The following is a 7,639-nucleotide window of genomic DNA, read 5'->3' as shown; positions in this document are numbered from 1 at the left end:
ATGAGGTGTCACGTTGTATTCAATATCTTCTTTTATCAATCTGAACTCAATGTCTGTTGTTTAACTGCATTTGGCGTTTTAGTTGTTGTTATGCGATTCACCACCAGTATCTGACGTCATTAAGATTCGGAAGGAAGAAAGAGTACGGCTCAACGTCCCATCGATTGCGATTCCGTCCTTATTAGTTGAGAAACCCATAGGTACTCCCTCAACTCCATAACAGATTCTGCAATAACCAGTATTCCAGTATTACGAATAGTCTCTGATTGAAATTCCTCATCCTCGTCAAGAATATCATCCTTTGGACCACTGCCACAACCACAATCAAAGAGACAAGGGTCTTAAGGCGATAAAAATACGCTGGTCTTTATTTCTTCCATAAAATACGTTTTATTCCATTTCTAATATCTTTTAAATGAATGCTTATAAGAGTACCATACTAGAAACATGTGTTTACAGATTTCGATGCAGGGGCAATGTTACCTTCAGACAGGACTTTTCTTTCATTTTTACAAATTTCACGCAAAACGTCGCTAACACATTTGTATAATAACTCACCATCAAGACTTCCTCTTCCCGTTTAAAAGCAGTTTTCGCTGTGCACGACAAATCACCGGCATAAAATAAAAAGGAACTGCTATATCAGTAAGTGATTCTCATAGGAACTGGTACGCTGTGTGCCAAAGATGCGCACTATTCATAAACTTGGCACCAGAGAGAATAGAATACATCTGGGTCAGAGAGTTTAAACTTTGCTTGTAAGCATCATTGCCCATCCAAGAACGAAACTTGAAACACGTGGCAGAAAACAGTGTGCAGTTTTGACGGTGCTTCAGAGCAATATTGCTCGGTAATATTTGATTACAACTGAAGATGATGGCGCCGAATCTACATATTGCTATAGACGTGCACGCGTGTTTTCTGACTAGCACGATGTTGAAGTTTAATTTCCAACATCCGCAATTACCAACATAATTATGATTTCACAACAAAACTACTGCTTATTCACAATGTTACTACTCTAGATAACTGTACGACCCTGTTTATCAAAGATGTTGAACTGCAAAGTTGCTATACGCACTACTGCGTACACATCGACTGGTGGACTTTTTCTGATCATTTTCGAGTGTGATTACATTTAACCTACAAACATGGTATTGGTGCCGTTTTACAGCGAAATACATCAAGTTTTTACTGTGTACATGAACAAGTTAAAAGCGATTTTCATTGGTTATATAGCACACATCCTATCTGATGCCGATGTCTTGCCGAACTCGCTGCAGTGTGTCAGGCGTGACTTGTTCAATTGCGTTGAGCACTGGTAGAAAAGCCGGAGAGGGTGTAACGAACACGGTAAGCTCGATGAATCCCAAAAATAAAAAGATAGTTGGTGTCAAGTCCAGTGAACACGAAGCCACGCAACTGGCACACCTCTGTTCTTTCTCTTGCATGGAAAGCGGACATTTAGGAAATTCCGGACATCTTACTTGATCTATTTTCCTTCAATGTGACACCAAGTCTGTAAGTCGTGCGAATAAGTCTGTACGAATTTTCATATTTGTAAAGTCCTTTTTGACGCACCCTATATTTGTAAAATTGGTTAACTGCATGAAATTAACAATTAACTAACTGTCAGACCAATAAAATTACATGTGTCCCGTGGCGGACCGGGGCTGCTATGAGCTGCCCAACTGGCCTTCCGCGCACGCGTCCGTTTCGGCCCTCTCTGATTGGTACCAGCGGCCGTAATCGTGGGTACATAAGAGGAAAATAGTGCCAGCTCCGGCGTCAGTAGTTTTACTCCTGACGACGATGGCGGAGTTATCCATCGAAATCTCTAGCATTTTATTGGAATTGATGCCGCTTGAAAACTGAGAAGATTTTATCCAATAAAATCACAGCTTACTGTCGCTGTCCATTTTATTAGGAATGGAGCATTAGCTCGAGTAAGACAAACTAAACGAACTCTCATTCATTTGCCTAAATTGGTATACAGAAAACGGCAGAAACCTAAATCCAGAAGACTGGACTGTAGCTGTAGCTCTTCTCCTCCCCAATACGGCATAGCTGCATTAATATGGTGAAACCTTGTTAACTACGAACGGGTTTTCTTTAATTAATCCATCACTTATTGATTATATGTGTGTCTTGAAAGGAGGATGTAAGATGAACATCAACAAAAGCAAAACGAGGATAATGGAATATAGTCGAATTAAATCAGGTGATTCTGAGGGTATTAAATTAGGAAATGAGACGCTTGAAGTATTAAATGAGTTTTGCTATTTGGGGAGCAAAATAACTGCTTATGGTCGAGGTAGAGAGGATATGTAGACTGGCAATGGCAAGGAAAGCTTTTCTGAAGAAGAGAAATTTGTTAACATCGAGTATTGATTTAAGTGTCAGGAAGTCGTTTCTGAAATTATTTGTATGGAGTGTAGCCATGATTGGAAGTGAAACATGGACGATAAACAGTTTGGACAAGAAGAGAATAGAAGCTTTCGAAATGTGGTGCTACAGAAGAATGCTGAAGATTAGGTGGGTAGATCACATAACTAATTAGGAGGTATTGAATAGAATCAGGGAGAAGAGAAATTCGTGGCACACTTGGACTAGAAGAAGGCATCGGTTGGTAGGACATGTTCCGAGGCATCGAGGGATCACCAATTTAGTATTGGAGATCAGCGTGGAGGGTAAAAATCGTAGAGGGAGACCAAGAGATGGATACACTAAGCAGATCCAGAAGGTCGTAGGTACTGGGAGGTGAAGAAGCTTGCACAGGATAGAGTAGCATGGAGAGCTGTACCAAACCAGTCTCAGGACTGAAGACCACAACAACAACAACGTGATTACATAGCGAAACAGCAATATTCTGTACCAGCTCCTTTGAACGAGACCAGCAGAAACGGACAAATTTTCTCCTTCGCCACACACGGTTGCGGAGTATGATGTATGAGCAGACGATCTCTCTCTCTCTCTCTCTCTCTCTCTCTCTCTCTCTCTCTCTCTCTCGCTCTCTGTCTGCCTCTCTCTCCTTTTTTGCTTAGCGTGGTAGTTTTAAGTATATTGCTCGCGACCCAAATATACTCGTCTTCATGAGGTCCAGGTAATCAAAAGATTGGACATCCCTGATGTAGACTGAGGTAGTTTCATGTGTACCCAACTTCCATTCCGCTGTGAGCGCCGGAGATATAGCAGGGGCGTAATCTGCGTAACGTCAGTTGTCTGACAGATTTGCTCAGTCAGACAGGCCGAACGGAGGAGGAAAGAGGCCATAATGAAAGCCATAACTGTTTCGGGAAGGGCAGAGTTCCGGCGATAAAGCCGGGCAAACGGCCGCAACCCTCGGGGCGCGCCGCCACGGCGTTGACGTATCGGCGGCATTACGGCGGGCCGGGCCGGGGACCGGATTAACTAATTAAGGGCGCGTTTTTCAGCGCCGCTGGCGGCCCGCAAGCGGCCGAGCCAGGCCGAGCGGGCTTTTTAATTCGCGGCGTCTCATTACTGTCCCCGGCAGGGCAGGGCGAGCCGCCGCCGGCCTTAATTAACGCCAGTGGGGGCGGCGGAGGCGGAGGCGGCGGCGGTGGCCTCGCAAAGCGGACAGCGGGGTGTCCGCGGCGGTCAGCGCCATCGCCACACGCTGCTGCCCCACAAAAGCGGCCGCCGCTACTTTTCCAAAAAAAATAAAAAGGGGGACGCGTTCTCGCCTCCACTGCAACAGGTGGTCCGGCATAAAAAAAGCCCTGCAGAGGCAATCCGGTCCACACAAAAAACGCCGGGCTTTTGCTAAATCTTCATTCGCAGCGAGAGCTCTCTCTCTACTCAGACACACATTCAAAAGCCGTGCCATTCATCTGCATTCATATATCACGATACGGCTAGGGTAAATTTTGGTAATTTTTATCTTGTTAAATACCACTCATGGCTGTCAATATTTTTGTTGATTGTGGGTGGTGATTCTACGATTCTTCGTTATTTTAAGCGTACTTATAGACTGAATTTTCTCATTTTGAGAAGCAGAGAGAGTGATCTGTTTACTTGCCTGAAAGCCGGCCGCGGTGGTCTAGCGGTCCTAGGCGCTGCAGTCCGCAACCCCGCGACTGCTTCGGTCGCAGGTTCGAATCCTGCCTCGGGCATCGATGTGTGTGATGTCCTTAGGTTAGTTAGGTTTAAGTAGTTCTAAGTCTAGGGGACTGATGACCTCAGATGTTAAGTCCCATAATGCTCAGAGCCATTTGAACCATTTTTTGAACCAAAACAGTTATGACCACCTGCTTAACAGCTTGTTTGTCCATCTTGGGAACGAAACACATCACTGATTTTGCGTATCAGTTTCTCAGTAGGTTTGTGAAGATAAGAGGCATTAGATAACTACGCACAGGTCATTAAATTCGCGTATATAACAGGCCACTGATTTTTGTACGTGGTGATAGCGTCTTATATCGGGGTCTGATAGGTGGGTTCCATAGTATTTACTAGACGAATTTGGTCGCCGAGACATCAATGTGAGTTCCTACAATGCTCCCCAAACCATTGTAGCACGGTTCTGGCACCGAAACACGGACAATTATACTACTGAAGGATGACATCGCCGTCGGGGAAGATATCAAGCTTGAAGGCATGCAGGTGGTTCGCACCTGTCAACGCGTATGCGGTTACAATCAATCATGTTGGCAGAACATTCGCAACTGAGCTTTATAGCAGAGGTTGAAAATACCGCTTCAGTTGTAAATTACTTTATTTTCACACGACCAGTTTCGGACTGTCATAAGCCCATCCTCAGTTGTCGTAGGCAATCAAAAGATATGCCCCGTTATTTCACGTATTTTGATATTAACGAACTCGTTCATCAAAACCAATACATTTATTATCAATATACATAATTTTTTACGATATCCTCAGAGCGCGAGATCTGCTCGCATTTGTCCGTTTTTTAATGAAATATATACAACAATCGAACCCTGAAAGTAATTCACTTACGAAATAACGTTCATGCTATACAGATAGAAATGGCGCAAACGAATATCCTTCCTTCGGGAAGCCGACGATTTGGGCGCGACGGAACAGGAATTCGGCCTGAAATTATCGTGTTAAATCATGGACGAGTGGTTGTCCATTATTACGGTAGGAGCCGGCCGGAGTGGCCGAACGGTTCTAGGCGCTACAGTCTGGAACCAAAGGACCGCTACGGTCGCAGGTTCGAATCCTGCCTCGGGCATCGATGTGTGTGATATCCTTAGGTTAGTTAGGTTTATGTAGTTCTAAGTTCTAGGGGACTGATGACCCAGAAGTTAAGTCCCATAGTGCTCAGAGCCATTTGAACCATTACGGTAGGAGACCGTGTCACGACGTGTCAAACGCTGTCGGAGAAGAGGAGCAGGATAGAAACGAGATTTTATTTTTAACTTATCGTATTTTTTATCTGGAGCCAGCCGGTGGTAAGCAGTGCGACCGTGGAGGGGAGGGTGATTTACGCGAGCCAAATGGCCAACCGTGGAGCCTTCACGGTCCTTAACGCCTGCTGACGGCTGCTGCCTACAAGTCACTTACAAGGGGCCGCTGCCCGCTACCCGCAGCACAGCATTATGTCTGGAGGCACGCCTCTCACCGCTGCCGTCAACACGACGCGGCACTAGCACGCCGACGGCTCTCTACCGCACGTGTTAAATGGCTCTGAGCACTATGGGACTTAATATCTGAGGTCATCAGTCCCCTAGAACTTAGAACTACTTAAAACTAACTAACCTAAGGACATCACACATATCCATGCCCGAGGCAGGATTCGAACCTGCGACCGTAGCGGTCGCGCGGTTCCAAACTGTAGCGCCTAGAACCGCTCGGCCACTCCGGCCGGCTCCCATCCTGTTCATCTACAAAAATTGTTCAGATGGCTCTGAGCACTATGGGACTTAACTGCTGAGGTCATCAGACCCCTAGCGGTCGCACGGTTCCAGACTGAAGCGCCTAGAACCGCTCGGCCACATCGGCCGGCCCGCACGTGCACTCTTAATGAAATCTCCAGCCCCTTACAGGCGTAACAAAAACTCTCGGCGTTATCAAACGACACTAAGACTTGGAAGGAGATCCTCGTGTAGGGAGCATGTCACATCAGGAGTAAATCCATATAAGAGAAGATACGAGTCGTTTCCAAAAAAAAAAAAAAAAATGGCTCTGAGCACTATGGGACTAAACATCTATGGTCATCAGTCCCCTAGAACTTAGAACTACTTAAACCTAACGAGGTAGAGAAAATCCCTGACCCCGCCGAGAATCGAACCCGGGAACCCGGGCGTGGGAAGCGAGAACGCTACCGCACGACCACGAGATGCGGGCAGTCGTTTCCAGTTTGTAGATATACATCTGCCTCTACGCTGTGTGTGGCGTCGGCTACAATCGTACAAGTATCATTTAACCCCATGTTTTTCGATTCGCTGATGGAATGCGGGAATAAAAAATGTCGGCATACCTCTGTACGAGTCCTGATTTCTGTAGTTTGGTGTCTGCGTCGTTACGGAAGATACTTGTAGGAAGAAATGGTAGCTACGTTTCTTGACCAATTTTGCATTATCTTTAATCTCTGATTTTCGTAGCTTCCAGAAAAATTGATTCCTTTCAGAAAAGTAGCTGTGGCGTACGGATACGGGCAATCTCCTGATCTAGAAATTCAGTTCAAGAATCAGCCGTCTGGTTCCTTAGTTTTCACTGTTTTGACTCTCTCGTTTTGCAGTGCGTGTTATTGGCAAAGAAGAAGGAGAATTAAGTCGGTTGGGCAGTGTTGGGGACCGAGATCCTGAAAGAATTTGGCTGAAGCGATTCACGGTGAGAAAAGGGAACGTGAGTTATAATGGTCGGACTTAACTTGGCCGGCCGGGGTGGCCGAGCGGTTCTAGGCGCTACAGTTTGGAACCGCGCGACCGCTACGGTTGCAGGTTCGAATATTGCCTCGGGCATGGATGTGTGTGATGTCCATAGCTTAGTTAGGCTTAAGTAGGGGACTGATGACCTCAGAAGTTACGTCCCATAGTGGTCAGAGCCATTTGAACCATTTGAACTAGACTTGAAGCTTTGAATCGTGTGGTTCAAAAATCACGTTACGACGCTGAGAACTCATGCTGTGACTCGCCTTGAGAGTGACTATAAGGTTAACAGGCCAAATATTGGAGGATGCACGCCCCAACGATGATGGAATGGACTTGAATAGCTCTACTCCAGAGTTTCCACAGTAATAAAACCAGCGCACCACATCGCTAGATATAAGAAATTCTAGTGATTGCAGATGCTGTAATAGAAGTGAGTGTGTACTGTAGATGCCTGCAGGATGCTCGCTATCACCGAGGAGTGAACAGACGTTGAAACGATCAGACAGAATGCGTAAGGCGTAACCTGATAACCGTGCCTGCAGCAGTTGTACAGGAGATCATAAGAGACTCGGTGGGCGGCTTAATGCGAAGTGTGCGTGCAGACCGGGTCGCATAATTAGCGTTCATCCGGCCGTCAGCACGGGGCGGGCTGATTGCTTCCTGGCGGCGCGGCGCGGCGCGGCTCAGTCGCAGCCAGACGACGCGTGCGGCTGTCCGCCTGCCGCCGCGCCGGCCGAGTGCCCGGTAAATAATTAGCGAGTCCAGCGAGCCGCGTCGAGTCG

Source organism: Schistocerca piceifrons, chromosome 1 (genome assembly GCF_021461385.2).
Source record: "Schistocerca piceifrons isolate TAMUIC-IGC-003096 chromosome 1, iqSchPice1.1, whole genome shotgun sequence".
Taxonomy (NCBI): Eukaryota; Metazoa; Arthropoda; class Insecta; order Orthoptera; family Acrididae; genus Schistocerca; species Schistocerca piceifrons.
The sequence above is the reverse complement of the archived record's forward strand: the minus strand, read 5'-3'. Positions refer to the sequence as shown.